Source organism: Gadus morhua, chromosome 23, assembly GCF_902167405.1.
Source record: "Gadus morhua chromosome 23, gadMor3.0, whole genome shotgun sequence".
NCBI classification, from domain to species: domain Eukaryota; kingdom Metazoa; phylum Chordata; class Actinopteri; order Gadiformes; family Gadidae; genus Gadus; species Gadus morhua.
In genome coordinates, this window is record NC_044070.1 from 12,970,240 (window position 1) to 12,987,160 (window position 16,921).

Consider the following 16,921-nt stretch of genomic DNA (forward strand, 5'->3'; position numbering starts at 1 on the left):
TGCGCCCACTATCTCCACGTCCAGCCTCCCGGCCCACATTGGGCTGTTCGGCATGCATGCAGCGCTCGCTGCAGATGGGAATACACCAGACTCAGCCTTTTCTTCCCCCACTGATGGGTTTTCTGGATAATATTGACTGGAGCCATGCAGTGCAACATGCGCAGGGCCCCTGCTTGGGTTTTTTCCTCTACCGCCAGTGATCACTCTTAAGACATCACATTAAGTGATTTTTCTGTTGAATGATATGAATGTTGTACTTACTGTACATCACTTGACCGAATTGTAGAACTAAAAGCAGATAATGGCAGAGGAAGGAGGGCAAGAAGCGTAAAACGTTGAGTGAGACAGAGAGTGAGGCTGAGTGAGCGATGGGGGGGCGGGGGGGGGGGGGGAAGGGGGGGGTACATAGAAGTACTTACTGGGGAGTGAGTGGGAGAGAAACCGCGCGAGCGTAGCTAAACCAAACCACCCCGGCACATTTTCAAGCTCAATTGAACAATAAATCACTTTAGGCAAGGAAAATATGACACCGTCATTTTTCGTCTGCTCCCAATGTGTGTGTGAGCGCTCCTTTAAGGTAAAGAACCAAAACAAAACTAAACTAAACTCAGCCGAGGGGGTCTGGTACTCGTGTCTAGCCAAGGAATTGTAGAAGAAAAGCTTGCTATATCATTCAGCACACTGTTCCTGCGTGGAATCAAACCTTTTCCGGCTAGGATTGTTGTTGCTCTGCTATGGTGGAGGTCTGTGGTGAAGCGATGGTCTCAGGGGGGAAGTTAAAGAACACTCCACCATTTTTCCAGAGCTGTGGGTCCGTACAGTAGAATGAAGTTGGGAGGCTGTCGGTTCTGTAAATGTATAATTCATGCGTCTCTAGCTCAGCTGTGGCTTTCCAGCCGTTTGTGAGGTTGTGTGTGTGTGTGTGTTTTTTTTTTTCTGTGTGTGTGTGTGTGTGTGTGTGTGTGTGTGTGTGTGTGTGTGTGTGTGTGTGTGTGTGTGTGTGTGTGTGTGTGTGCAGTCCTACGTGAGTGTGTGTGTATGTGTTTCATGTGTGTTGCGTAAGTGTGTGTGCATGGCTGTGTGTGTGTATGTTTGTGTGTGTGTGTGTGTGTGTGTGTGTGTCGGTGTCGTTGTGTGCGCACACAATGTGAAGAGGCTGAGCGGGGGAAGCAGGGGTCTAAATAGGGATGCCTCCATTGTTGTATCCTGCCCCGCCCAATGATGACTCCTTCCCATCTGTGCGATGACAGCCCTCATGAAACGTGCATGATGTGCACACAGGCTCGTGCACACACTCACTCCGAGCACACTCCTAGTGTCTTCAATGGCACAAACACAAGTAGTTCACAGCAAAGCATGGTGGGACATTGCCCACTCCACCGGTAGCAGATGGGGATCTGGGCTGGGGGCCATACACAGTGCAACACCGCTGATACAAAGTATATTTCTGTTTTTCTCAAGGACATAACTGCAGTACTGTCGAAATACAGACCTTACTGTCTTAGAAGCCCCTCTTTTAATATTACTCTTGCTGCGCCACCCCTCAAGGTGAACTGCTTACTTCACTTTGGGCACAGAACTAGAGAAACTGGTTAATTCAGAGAGACACTGAATTTGTTTTGAAATACGCCGATTCAGCGCTGCTTTGAAGAGGCAACCGGTCGCCACGCCTGGTGCAGCTGGAGGGTCAGAGCAGAATACATGCACGGCTTCTTCAAAGACTTGCCACTGAAGGGAAGGAATCCATTAACTTCATAATAATGTTTTAACTCGGTCTCCACCCAGTGCCAACCGGGGCGCTGTGTAAGATGTAGTCTCCCACTAAATTGATGATGATTTGCCTGTTTACGATGTCTGAACGATGTTTATTATGATTCAACAGAAAATGTAATGCCTGGATCATTCTCCCTGTTGAATTGCCTGTAATGGAAGCGAAGAGGTAACTTGAGCTAGGAGATTGTAAATGGGTTCAATATTGACTCAAGGGTTGGCCTACTTGGCTCGGCTTACAGGGAAACTAAATGGATTGGTTTATTACAAGGAATTGGTGGACACTTAGGGCTGAGGGACGCCAAACCTGCAACCCTACGTATGATGCTGTAAGAGCACTCCTGATAAGATGATACGAGATGAGACGAGATGCTTCTCTGACAGCATGATAGGATGTAATGTATTCCGTATTAGTCTGGTGACGATGCATTTCTGCTGCACTAATTACTTATTCAGCGGAGCGGTTGGACGCCTTGCGCATTGACCCATGAAGAAATGAAGTCCCAAGGAGTGCTACAGTATCTCTTTTAGCTTTTAGCTGCTCCAGCATTCTCTGACCTGATTTTTTTTTATTTTTTGCTACAGACCAGCAGAGTTACTCCTCACTCGGCCAAAACAGTGGACGTTTCCTACCACAGGGTAGGGGGAGAGGTTAGGAAGGCAGCATTTACCAGGCGATTGACCAGGATCTACCCACTGCGGCTGGCTTCGCCGGGAGGTTTGGAGACCCACGTAGCCTGTGATCAGCAGCCAGCCGACCACTGGCAGCCAAGATCCCCCCTCCTCCTCTTCTCTATCCCCATGTCCTCCTCCTGCACCTCCTCCTCCCCCTGCACCTCCTCCTCCATCTCCCACATCTCATCCTCCACCTCCTCCCCCATCTCCTCCATCTCCCACATCTCCTCCTCCCCCTACTCCCTACATCCCCTCCTCCTCCGACTCCCCCTCCTCCTCCTCCCCCACATCTCATCCTCCTCCACCACCTCTCACATCGCCTCTTCCTCCCCCCCTCCTCCACCTCCTACATATCCTCCTCCTCGGCCTCCTCCTCCATCTCTTCCTCCTCCCTCCCCCTCCTCCACCTCCATCTCTTCCTCCTCCTCGGCCTCCTCCTCCATCTCTTCCTCCTCCTCGGCCTCCTCCTCCCTCTCATCCTCCTCCCTCCCCCTCCTCCACCTCCCTCATCTCCTCCTCCTCCCCCCCTCCTCTCCCTCCCCCTCCTCCACCCCCCACATCTCCTCCTCCTCCTCCTCCCCTCCTCCTCCTCCTCCTCCTCCCCCCTCCCCCCTTCCCCTCCTCCTCCTCCTCCTCCCCCCCTCCTCTCCCTCCCCCTCCTCCACCCCCCACATCTCCTCCTCCTCCTCCTCCCCTCCTCCTCCTCCTCCCCCTCCTCCCCCCTTCCCCTCCTCCTACTCCTCCTCCCCCTCGCCCCCTTCCCCTCCTCCTCCTCCTCCTCCTCCTCCTCCTCCTCCCCCCTCCCCCCTTCCCCTCCTCCTACTCCTCCTCCCCCCCCTACTCGCCCCCTTCCCCTCCTCCTCCTCCTCCTCCCCCTCCTCCTCCCCCCCTTCCCCTCCCCCTCCTCCTCCCCCCTGTGTAAACACAGAGCTAATCTGCAGTCCAGCTGCAGCTCAGGGACAGGTTGGAGGAAGTCAAGGAGAGGAGGTGGCCATGAGGCGCCGCTCCGCCAGCGGTGCGGGGCGGAGAGGTGGAGGGGGTACTTTTGACACATGATAGAGCTCGTGGCGGTCACGGCTATCTGCGTCAGCCTTATTCCTCCTCTACCGTGACTCCCCGTCTTCCATCACCACCATGAAGATGACTTGCTTTCGTCGCACTCATCGTCCTTCAACTACTGTTGGTTTCCGCCTCCCTCTCCCTCCCACTCCATTTGCATTGACTGTTTAATGGGGGGGCCGGGCTCGTTAGTGGTGCCTTAAGGTTGCAAATGCAGCTGCTCTTGATTTAACTAACAGTGCCATCACAAATTGCCCTAATGATGCAAGTGTGTGTTTGGTTTGCTGGGATAATGTTTTAATCCCTTGCATGCAGAAAATACAGATTTGCAGATTGTTATATATGCATACATAACTGGCGTATCATTTACATGCATATGAGAGTTACAACAGCACAAGTCCAAATCTCGTAATCGTAGTCGTAATTCGTAGACCGCTTCCTTTCCTTAGAGGCTATTATTTTCTCCTTTTCTACCATTAAACCCACTCTCCGTTTACATCGGAATGCTTGTTTTCTATTTGGATTTGTCAAGGTCAATTCCAATGGTTGTAAACCAAGCAAAACCATATATCTTTCAATTGTACCACTATGGAGACTATGCAATAACAACAACAACAATCTCAAAAAACCAAGGGACAAACAGAGCCTTCTTAACGATTCAGGGCCAAAAGAATGTACGTTGAAGAACAATAGGTTTATATATTCACAATAAACGAACGAGGCAATAAACTAAAATCGTCCACAATCAGTCCAGCCCGGCCCCTTTTTCCAATCATCAAAAAGACCTGAACGTTGTGACTAGACTGGACCATAAAGCCCAAAGTAGGGGAGACCACCAACGCAGCCGAGCCCTTTGTAGGGCCCGTTTTACTGTCCCGAACTCACCCCCTCCAAACACACACACACACACACACACACACATACACCCACACACATGGGTATGATGAGGTTTTACTGTCTAGAGGGGCTCAAGAGCTGCTGAGGCAGGCAGAACAGAAAGCAGGTTGAAACCGACCTAGGAAAACACTGGTATGTTTGGTGCTTTGATTACAAGCTAGCCGTTGGTGCTAAAACGCTAAACGACGTGTGCTGAGAAAGAATTTGTTTTCCTGTTTTCTTTTTCCTCTAAAGTCATTAGGCTACAGCCTTACATCGCAACAGGTGTTTTAGTGGCTCATGCATTAGGCTGTTAAAAGCTTGTACAACACACACATCAAAGATAGATTTTTTTACTTACGATTATATCTCTTTTCCTTTCTCAGTTATTTGTAGACACACAACAACCTTATACTGTAAAAAAGGACATTGGTAATTTCTCATCTCAGATCTCTTTTTGTGCGCGTGTGAGTGTGTGTCTATGTTGGAGTAAGTGTGTGTGTGTGTGTGTCTCCTTGCGTCCTTACTTGTTCTGGACATCATCTCCCATGGGGGACACGCCCGTTCCTCGCTCTGTGGGAACGCTGCCAATCCACCAACACATTCCAACAGATAACGTCTGGAGAGGAGGAAGAAACACAACAACCGCAGAGAAAATGATATCAGCGTTGGGTGATTAGGATTCCATCGCAAACGTTATAACGGTGGTTTGAAAACACAGGACTTTCCCAGCACGTTCTCCATCAACATGCACTATAAGGGAGTGAGGTCGTAGCTCCTGGAACAGCTATTTCCATTGGTGGAATGAAAAATAGCATCCATCATAATTACGGTTTCAAGCATGCATATTCACTTGCAGTGTACAAGCCAAATGATTACAGAGTGGAGACTCGTTCATTTGTCACGTACATTTTGGAATAGACCACCAAGGAGGTTGCAGAGGCCTGTTGCTGTGTACTGACACGCTAATCATTAGCCTTCGCAACACAACTGTTTCTCTTTTTTTTACTCAAGAACAAAATGAGCAACATGCACAGGGGTTCATCTGAGGGCCAAGGCTGAGCATGCGATAACCGACCAGTGAACCAGTAATGTTTCCATTCTGGTAAACCCTAGCAGCAGGTTGGCTGTATGCTAATCTCAAATCCAGTAGTCGTACGGTGCTATAGCAGAACTTCTAGGCGAAGGCGGGACAGAGCCTGGGCCCGGATACAAGAAAGGGGGGGCGGAGTTACGCCTTGTTTCCTGTTTTTTTATAGATATTATACAATAAATAAACTATTTTGCGCAAGTGGATGAGGCAGAAGGGCATTTATTAAGTATCTTTTTACGTCTTACATAGGGCCGATTGGAAACCTTTACAGACAGTTTTTTAGAGTTAAATGCTGTTGGCCCGAGTTTGTGTTCGCCAATTACAGTCCAGCATCATGATTGGTCAAAACAAATATGAAGCGAAAGAAAGTGCAACGGAATTGAGTTCCTCTGCCATCAGACGTTAGATCAATATCTACTGATCTAACGTCTGATCTGTGAGGCAAGCTGTTTGCAAACCGTCCATACAACAACAACAATCAGTCTGTGTTTGTTGTTCGGATGGACATGGAGTGGGTTTTCTCGACCGGCTTTGATCCAAGCTCCAAAAGAAATAGGAAAATGAAGGGGATTCTTTTTCATTCTTCCCGTGTCCCAGAGGTGGAGGAGAAATGTGCTAATAAAGTGCTCAGGGAGCGGCAGAGCCCAGTCCTGCTCAGCACCACGTCACGTGGCTCAGGCACTCCTCGCTGAACGCAGCCCATGTTGGAGGGCAGAGTGTCTGTTGTACAGGGAGATGTGTGGTCTAACTGATTGGGACTCATTACATCTATATACTCATCAGGCCACCCATTAAAACGGTCAAGAGTAAAAAGAAACAGTGGTGGGGGCGGTCAGCGATGGGGCTGGTGGGTGGTGGTGTAGTCTCGTTAGGGTCAGATTTAAGTGAAAGCGGGGGACGCACAGGGGGGTCATAAGGGTAACCCTTAGGGTCTGTCTTCTAGGTCAGTGTACTTAGATCCCCCCCCCCTCCAGAGTCAGGGAGGGGACGTTGTTGGGTGTGTGTGTGTCTGGATGATAAGGAGTTCCACGAGTCTGTTTGCTCGTTTTGGCTCTGGCTCTCATCACAATAATCTGGCCATTGGGAAATCCAATAAACATAGAAACAAAACAGGTCCTCAGGAGAAACACGACCATCCCTATCATGTTCCACATGAGCGCACGATGGCTGTTTATAGGAGAGCCTCTCCAAGTACAGATAGGAGAACAATGAACTGGCGTGCGTGTGTGTGTGTGTGCGCGTGACTGCGTGTGTGTTTGTGTGTACACACCGGTACCTTTCAAAGCCTGCAGGGAGGGGGAGGGGGGCTGTATACCTCGGAGCCAGTCTCTCCCCTGGGCGAGCCTCAGCCACTCTGAGACAGCCATTACATGTGATGGGTGAAGGATATGATTAAAATGGGATTACAGGGAGCAGGTAGAGGGATGATATCTCACTTGACGCGTGGACATACAAAGACCCGTATGGCTGCATATTCAGGCTTCAAAGCATGTGCGAGGCGCCACTGCCACTGCCACTGCCACACACACACAAACACACATAAAAGAAGATCCACACACAGTCGCTTTCAAAGTCACTTTTCAAAAACATATTCATAAGAGAAAACACGTGCGTGTGCTCACACTCCAACATACACACACACACACACACACACTCACAGACATTTAAAGAGAAAACACTTGCATGCCCACGCTTCAATACATGCATGCGCACACACACACACACACACACACACACACACACACACACACACACACACACACACACACACACACACACACGCACACACACACACACACACACACACCCTCACACAGAGGGGTCCAAGCTACCACATAAGCACCCATCCCCCCTTCAAGGGCTACTCCGACTCTACAGATTGCTCACACATGCTCCTGGCTCCCTGCCACCCACCTCCTTCTCCCTCCCCGGCACAGGAAGCCCAGCAGACTGACAGACAGACAGGCGGGCAGCGAGGTTGGCTGCTGTGCTGTATCGGGGGCGGTTGAGAAGGTGTGTGGCAAGGGGTCCGTTCTGCATGGGGAGTGGACCGGCGTAAGGAGCAGTGAAGCCAAATCAGTCCCCCCAAGCAGTGAGGTTTGAAATTGGGGTATAACAAGGTTGAAACCCGGTCAATCTCTCTCTCTCTCTCTCTCTCTCTCTCTTTCTCCCCCGCTATGTCTCCAAAACCTTGGCACTTTTCCTGGCGACACGCCCTCTACTTTGTAAACTGTTGGTCAGGGCTATGAAAAGAGCCGGTCTCTGTCCGTAACAAGGTTTATATTATGGTTCATTCAGCGTTGGGCTGCACATTTATTTATTCTAACCTTTGGTTTCCTATAGGTGTAGGATTTCTCTGTTTTCTCTTTTTGTAAAGTACAAGTTTATAGTCCCCTCCTAGTCTCCTCCTTTGCTTTTTGAGACAAGAATGCAGCCGCACCAATCGGATGCCATGAATCCATCTATCACATCTTGAAGTTCACCAGCTGACTTATCGTTTTTTATCGCTCTTTCCTGGAATAACAGATTTGAACTAAAACTAAACGTCTGACAGTGCCCAAGGTAGATAGACAGCACAACAGACTGACAGTCCAACAGACAGACACACAGTCCAGACAAGTAGACTGAAAGCCCTTAGATAGACAGAAAGATGTTAAGAAAACCACAAGAGCCGCTGTGGAATCACCCGACTAGACTGCTTCCTTCTCCACCCCTCTTCGGGTGGAGGAGGTGATGTGTCTTCTGTGGTTACTGATACTCACTGTGGAGAGGCGGACTGTGTCACCTCCCTATGTCTGAGTTCAACAAGAGGACAGAGACAGGCAAAATAGCCCCTTCGATGGCCCTCCTTGCATCACCATAACCACCGCTAGCAGCCTTTCTGGATTCCATACCCCACTTCGAGTTCATGTTGTTTTTTTCTTTGGGCTTTTTTTTGCACTCTGGATGCAGCCTACCCCCGGGTTCTCTGCTCTTAAATGAACATTATCTCTTTAGCCTTTTTTCTCCTCCATTTCATTTTTAACTTGATTTATCAGCATAAAACATAATAAAGGGGAGGAACGCCATGCATGAAATTGGAGCTTTTTAGTCCCGTGTGGGAGAGGAGGACAAACTAGGGTTGTAACAAGGGTCCCCGCCGATACAAAGTGATTTACAGGCTCAATCAGTTGCGGTCACGATCATATCAGGGTTCTTTATTTCCGAACACGCTCGAGAGACGAGCGGATAAGTATTTGGTGTCTGTTTCTTTCCTCTTTCCCCTCTTTACTCCCCGGCACACACCCATGTTTTCCTTCCTCAGAACACTACGGAGAGTACGGGAGTCATGACAGCAGGGTGGGTTTTTCATGCTACGGAATCTGGTTTGAAAAATATTGACTGAGACAGGGTGTGAGAGAGCATAGGAAGGAGTAGGAGTGAAAGAGCAGGAGGGCGAGAGAGATGTTTGGTTTTCTGATCATAGCATCATAACACAGTGGTTGATGTTATGACAGATGACTTCTTACCCAAATATTCTTATTGTACTCCGTGGACGCCTTTCATTTATAAACACACTGAGAATATTTAAGCCTGACCTTATTTCTGAAGCCTCTTTATTCCAATTTGCTCTGTAACTAATCTGTAGTCAGATTTGCTCTGTCACAGATCTGTACTCCTACTTGCAATGTAACTAATCTCGATTCAGATTTGCATTGTAAGCGTTCAGAATTCAAACATTGTAATTGTTCTTAATTATGATTTGCACAGTTACTGTTCTGTATTCAGACAATGTAACTGCTCTCAATTCATAGTTGAACTGTAACTGTTCCTGTAATCAAACGATGGAACTGTTCCCAAATCAGATTTCCACTGTTACTGTTCTGTATTCAGGTGATGTAACTGCTCTCGATTCAGCTTTGCACTGTAACTATTCTGTATTCAGATTGCAGCCTCCCGTTTGCGCCACTCGCTGACTGAGAAAAAAGCCGGTCATTAAACCGAATATCAATAAGTGCTTGACAAGAACCCCTTTATTGTTCTTTTATTTTTAGTTCACCCAGATTTTGACTCTGTAGTCGGTTCAGGAATAGAATTTTTTGTGAACATCAGAGTGCTGGTGGTTATCCAGGGGGAGAGAGAGGCATTCTCTCCCCCACCAGTGAGGAACGGAGGCTCGACGCGTGCTACCAGTATCCCCCCCAAAAATATCAAAGCGCTGCCATAATTACTATTTCAAGTCGAAGAGACTCATACATTTCCCCACTCTTCTCCCAGCGTCTCCACGCCGCGGGACTTCAAAGGAGCCGTGTCGCAGTGCTTTTTATAACTCGATCCGTTCTCTTTTTCCATAACCAGTTAGACAAAAGGAGGCCAAGAAACCAAAACCGGATTCGGATGTGAGTGCAAAAACAGGCCATAGCGGTCAGAACGCACAGCGCTGTGTCCAACATGTCTGCCGGATCCATCACAAGAGTGATTGGAGTGGGTGGGTGGGTGGGTGTGTGGGAGGGAGGGTGGGGTTACTTATGGCCTAAGCAGAGCCAATTCCCCCTAGAAGGGATTCAGAGAAAAAGGAGAAGTGGAAATAATGGGTTTAATGATGTCCTTCGCATCCTTTTGTGTAATAGCAGACTATAAACTATGGGCATTAGGGAAGTCTGTCATTATGATCCGATATTAACTTGGGATCTGCCGCATCACAAGCATGATGTAATGTCTGACACGGCCTCGTGGAGAGAGCCGGAGATCAAAGAAAACAGACAAAACAAAAAGGAGGGTTAAGGGAGGTAACAAGTAGAAGGATCTCCATAACTAAACCCCTCTCCTTTCATGATTACTTTTTTCGCCTCCCCCCACCTCCCTTATCCCCTCTTTACATCACAGGCCGTCGTTTTCAAGATTCGTAAGGGGGTGAGGAGTGTGTGTGTGTGTGTGTGTGTGTGTGTGTGTGTGTGTGTGTGTGTGTTAGAGAGGGGTGGGGGGACAGGGGGGCTGGGGTTAAAACGACAAGGGCTGTGGTATTTATCCCCCTGCCACCTTTCGCCCCTTCATCGTTATCTCTCTCTCTTGTGTCACTCCCACTCACACCGGCCTGCTGTGAGCACGGGGGGCCCCGAGCGCGACGGGGCCCCTGCCGGCGACGTTCACATCGGCCGCCCTCTTGTTCCCCCCCTTCACCCCCCCTTCCTTTTTTCGTTTCGCGTCTATATCCCGCCCGTTCCCGCGCTTCATTGCTCACGTTGGACGCGAGCGTGGAACATTCCAGAATAGTAAGATAACTCAGGCTCCTGCCCCTCCTAGCTGACTCGCTCCCAAATTAAAGGCATGTGTGGAATTTCGTGGCGAAGCTCTGACATGGAAGGAGAGGGAGAGAAAACACAGAGAGAGAGAGGGAGAGAGGGGGTGTTGGGGGGGCGAAGAGAGAAGTGGGTGGGGTACACCCCCCCGCCCCTCTCCTCTCTTTTCACCTCTTCCTCCTGCTACCTTCCATCCCCCCCCCCCCCCCTCCCCCGCAGAAGCCCCCAGCATACAGCCCCCAGCCTGCAGAATAAAAGGCATTATGGGGAGCCCGGGTCTGGCAACACATGCTCCAAATACCCCTTTAATCAAAAGAAAATAAACCCCACCACGCTGGCCCTTATTGCCGTGTCTGTGTAAGTTAACCTGCCCCGCCGCTGGAGAAGTAGAACCTGCTGTTGGCAGCCTGATTATGCTAGAAGGCTGTAAGCCCACCGCTGCCCAGACACCAAAGCCGGAGGAAACGCCCGCTCTGCACACAGAAGGTCCACCTCAGGCCTTTTGTTTTGGTTTTCTATTGGAGGAAATGAAGTCAAATGGAAATATTGTTCTTCGCTTACTCTTATCGATGGATCTGGAATCAATACAGAACACGAGCGCAAACCAAATAAAAACGGAATAACCTTGTGTTGTTTGTTGTACGTGTGTGTGTGTGTGTGTGTGTGTGTGTGTGTGTGTGTGTGTGTGTGTGTGTGTGTGTGTGTGTGTGTGTGTGTGTGTGTGTGCAGGGTTTGGGGGATTGTTATGAAATATAATCATAACAATCTATTTACATTGCTCCAGCTTTTCTGCTTGGCTCGTAGGATGTAGTCCTGTCCAGTGTTTGCTCAATGGCCTGTTAGGGGAGCTTATTCTCAGCCAGCTAAAGCATTCCAGTGTCGAGGGGTTTTCAGAAGGGACCTTATCGCGCGTCCACATCACAATTCAGCAGGATCTAGAGTCATGCCAGCACCCCCAAACCTGATGCCAACACAACAGCATTTTGGGGGTTCCAGTGGACCACAACGCGGCTCCTGTTACCCTGCGCTTTGGGGACGGGGGAATTTGTGTGGAGCAAGGCCCCCCCCGTCCAGGAAAACAGCACCGACGGTTTGTTGGTCTTCAGTCTTTGGGGCTTGCATGGTCTCTTCCTCTGTCTCCCCCCTACACTCTGCATGGACCCAGACAGGACTATCCTGTTACCATAATGACTGCCATTAGTGGAAGAACCCTCTGTCTCTTACACACACAGGTCCCCCCCCAAAAACATACACACTCGGACCCTCCTATCTATCTATCTGGAGCAAGGACACTAGAGTCTCTCTCTCTCTCTCTCTCTCTCTCTCTCTCTCTCTCTCTCTCTCTCTCTCTCTCTCTCTCTCTCTCTCTCTCTCTCTCTCTCTCTCTCTCTCTCTCTCTCTCTCTCTCTCTCTCTCTCTCTCTCTCTCTCTCTCTCTCTCTCTCTCTCTCTCTCTCTCTCCCTCCCTCCCTGGCCTTTGGGAGGCCAGTTAACCTCACTGGATCCCAGCTGAACTCAGTCCCACTGGACCTGGAGATCCTGCATCTGAACTCTCATCAGCCTCCTCCATGAAAGCCCCCTGACAACAACAATGCTCTATTTACCGTAGCCTCCTTGTGCAGATGACAGGAGAAGGACTGAGTCTGTTGGAAGCGGGCGATGCATCCTCAACAATCCTATGGACTTACCTCAAAAGCTTCAAGGAAGCATTGTTGTTTCATCATTATTCATTATTATTCATCGTTAATGAGGCATGCACATTTATTAAAATGACATGTGGTAGGAGAGTTTGATCTGAAATGATTGACAACATAAAGAAGAAAAGAGAGGATGACGAAACGGTCAAAGAAACCCTTGGGGTCTTCATCCTGATCTGTTTAGAGGCAGACCAGTGACCTTTGCACTGTGCTTCAAGGCACCGTGCTAGGACAACAGAAGCTCCTTATTTCAAACATATGTCAAAAAAAAAGAGCACCCATTTCCCTATTCATACCGTCTGGTAGAAGCCATCCCGTCATCCATCCCTTGAACCAGCCATCCCTCCCCCCAACTAACTAGCCATCCCTCCATCTCTCAAGCCATCCATCCCTCCAACCAACCCCTCCATCCAGCCACCCACCCATCCATCCATCCAGCCATCCGCCATACTGCCACTCCGCCAGCGATCTGGCCAGACGTCTCTCTCTCTCTCCCCCCCAGCTGGGACCTGGCCGGCTCTAACAGGAGCCCATGATCCAGCACTAGAGAGATGATAACGGTGGGCTTCATTAACCACGCCGTGTGAACCTGAACCAGGAAGCCCACAGGAGAAGGAGGGGGGGTTATTAGGTGTTTTTTCCTCTTACGCAACAGAATCCGGTGGGGGTGGTGGGGTTCAGCTTTTTAATTGGAGCCAACGAGCGAGGCGGGAGCTAGGGAAGAGGAAGAGGTGGGGAGGAGAGGAGGAGGAGGAGGAGGAGGAACACGGAGGCGAGCTGCGGCGTGGGGGGGGGAGGGAGGCTGTGATTGGTGGAACATCGAGTCTCTACGTCTCTGATCTGAGGTGGAGGCGAAGGAGACAAGAGGATGACTGGAAAATGTGCCGGGAAAGTAGAATAGTTCTCCCGAGATCCGGGTTGCGTTTGTACCCTTCCCCTTCTCCCGCGGTCTGCAAAAGAGAACCGCGATGCCGCTCCCGCCGATGGCTTTGCATCGGGAGATGATTGAGGCAAGCAGTTGTGATGATCCACAGATGCACGCCCAGAGACTGTTTGGAAATGTATTTTCTTTTCTTCCTTTGGTTTGCTTTGGGAATTTGGTTTGAACTAACTGGTGTCCTAGATTTCATAAGCTTCTCCGTGTAAGATTCAAGGCCGATGCACATTTGCAAACAATCGTCAGGATTACGGAGGAATAATATTGCAGTACCTTCAAGAGCTGTGTGTAATAGACCTTGAAAGAATAAGGAACACAAAACAAACCTGGAGTGTGCACCTGCACCACGCCCCCGTTACGTTGTGTTCCTCTCTGTTCATCCGGAGCACTAGAACGACGCACATGACAATGTGGGGGTGAGACGGAGCATCCCAAACATCAATCCAACGACACAATACTCCTCTGTGTTCCTGCCAGTGGATCTGAACACACACGCAGACACACCCAGACACAGAGCGCTCTTTGTGGAACACGCCTTCTTGTACACACACACTGTCCTGAGCTGAGCCCACCACCACCACCTTCATCATCATGCCCGTGAGCTCTGAGAGGATCCCTTCCCCTTTTTTTAGTACGCTATCTGCATCTTCCAGACGCTTCTGAAACAAAAAAAGACCCTGGAACAAAGCCGTGACTCACAGGCGGCCTGGGCTAAGCACTTGTGCACGTGCACGTGAGCCCAGCACTCAGTAACATCTGTGCACGGAGCACGACAGCGGCGCGTGCGTGGGGGACCAGCGCTCAGCAACGTATGAAGAGCGTGTGCGTCAGTCAGTTGGTGCGGACACAATTGCTGTACTGCTATATTTAGCCCGTGTCTAGAGTCATTCATGCTCTTTAATCTGATTCCGACGAGGGCTTCGTTTCGATCTGTGTTTAACCCCCCTCATACTGTCCAGTTATCCCGGTCCTGCACAGTTTTGTAGCAGCCGGTGAGATGGAAACAAGCTCTTCTTTGTAGCACCTCGCCCAGCGTGGGCACAGCTTGTTTTGAATCTGTCTGATTTAATTTCCCTCTTCCCTTCTCGTCCACACACACACACACACACACACACACACACACACACACACACACACACACACACACACACACACACACACACACACACACACACACACACATCCAATTTGTACTTACGGGAATAGAGAAAGTTTGAGCAAGGGGGAAGAGGGGGGTGTGCAGGGAGAGAGAGAGAGGTGGGACGACGACAGCAGTATAGGAATTCAGCAACCACCTTCAAATGGCATCTGAAATTAATTGCCCACAAAAGGAATTTCACAGAGGGGATTGTTTTCCGTTGAACTGTGTGAGTGTGGAGTGCTCTGTCTACGGTACTGTATGGATAACTACTCAAGAAAACCAAAAAATGAAAAGCCTCCCAATCATTCACACTAAGGAGGAATGAATGAAACGCTGCTGCGGCTTTGAATTGAAAAAAAACAATAAAAAATCCAATGAGGCGACAGTTTCCGATTATAATAACAGGATCGTATCTTCGGGATTCCTTGGAAAGACCCGCATGAGTTATAAATAATTGCGGGCCATGCATGGAAACCCGAGCATGTATGTACGACTGGGGTTGCGCGCGGACGGCGAACTGAACAGATGTGGAAACTGAAAGGGAGCGTTTGAAGAACATAAACGTCCACATTGCTGCATGTGTGCAACGACGAGACTTATGGGTCCATATGTGAAAGAGCAGGCCAGGTCGGTCCGGTAGGGACGAGTGTTGGATTGGAGAGGGCAATAGTTCAGCCTGTCCTTCACAGCCGATAAGACCCATCATGCTGTCCTGTGATGCTGCAGACCTTACAGCGGATAAGTGGGGAAAGCCAGGCAGGAAGGAGGGAACGGGATCTGTTTGTGTATGTGTATGTGTACGTGCTCGTGCGCGTGTGCTGCTTGCTCGGCACAGCGCTTAAGGGTCCTGGAGCCTTTGAACCACCAGACGAGATAAGACTGCACAATATACCTAATCAATATTGATACGAGGAGGCAGTATGACTGACTGAAATATTTATACCCCATGGCAATATAGAAGTGGAAGAACAAAATGCAGTGTGCTTGTGGGGGCTTGATAGTAAACAACTACTTGGGGATGAATTTTCTTTTCGTTTTATCAACTATGATAAAAGGCTGCTATTAGCCCATGTACGCATCTTATTACTCTACTATATTTATAACTATACTCACTGCAACTGTTTCTGCCACACCTGGTTTACAGCAGAGCCATTTAGAGGTCTTCATCGTCCCTCCAAACACTGTGGATCATAGGAAGCAGCAGCTGGACTCCGGATATTTAGGGAAGTCATCTTGTTTTTAATGCACACAGGCACCAAAGCAAAACATACAACACACGTGCACTGACAGTGCATGTTCTAAAAACACATCCCCCCTGTTGTGTGTGTTCGTGTGCGTGTGTGTGTAAGCACTTACACACAGAGAGGTCCCGAGACGGCCCCTGTGGCCAGCACAGAACAACACAGGCCCTTCTAAACCATGAACTATGTTTTCTGGGTCCTTTCTGCGGCCTGACGAGAGACGGCGCGGAAAAGAATGTGCAAAACACCACGGCGGAACTATCGCTGCCCCTGGCTTGCCAATAGCGTGGTGCCAGCCTCCAATTAGGCCCTCATGCTTCCTGCTCCACAACAATGGCTCTCCATGTGGAGACTGCTCTGTTCCAGGCGTCCCTCAACATTGTCCACAGTCTGTGCTCATTGCCTTGGAAGGTGGACCGACCCAGAGGTTAGCCTCTTGGGCCTTGTTGTTTATGCCGATAGAGGTGAGGGAGGGCAGGAGGGAGGTAGGGGAGTCAGTGGAAAGCCCAGTGGTGGGTGTTGTCAGAGGTCATTAGTTCACGTCTCACGTGAACTTTGTTCCCCAGCCACTCTTTTTGCCCGTGCAGTGTGTGTATTGTTCGTTATAGGCTGGTGAGCGATGGCGTGCATTATGGGTGCAGTCTTGCTTTCCCAACCAGCAATTTTTTAGCCGGGTTCCATTTGGAGCAGCACAGAGCTGCGCCATGTTGAATCGGTATCTGCATTGAGGGAAAATTTGTCAGGTTCCCATCCCAGCCCTCTTGTCACTTGTTCCTAAAACATGGAAGCAAGCGTAATGGCCTCTTACAATGATGCTGGGAACAATTAGAGGAACTCGAAGGGGAAGTTGCTTTTTGGAGATTACTTTCCACGTACAAGGCCCCGCGGCACCTTTATAGAGTGGCAGGGGAAAGCTAAGTGCGCACGTGGGGGGGGGGGGGGGGGGGGGGGGAGTGGAAGCCGACGGCTCCTCAGTGCTGCGCTACTCGCTGAAGTGCATGCTAACGTGTGTGATGTTTAGTTTTTTCCGAAGCAAAATGGGAATGGGGCGATTTCAGCGAATGGCACCCCTGAGCCATGAGCAGGTTGTTGAACACTTTCAGGCTATGGATAACAAAAAAAAGAAATAGAATAAAAACAAAACAGAAAAGGAA

The 16,921-nt window shown here is 49.6% G+C and overlaps 1 protein-coding gene across 1 annotated transcript in view; it reads right to left on the reverse strand.

The window, feature by feature from the left end:
* The window catches only part of jcada (junctional cadherin 5 associated a), a 30,818-nt gene extending 25,944 nt beyond the window's left edge, over positions 1 to 4,874 (reverse strand). Inside the window, 1 exon segment of the mRNA XM_030348694.1 lies at positions 4,742 to 4,874. The gene's annotated coding sequence lies outside the window, so the exon portion shown is untranslated.
* Between the last annotated feature and the right edge of the window lie 12,047 nt (positions 4,875 to 16,921).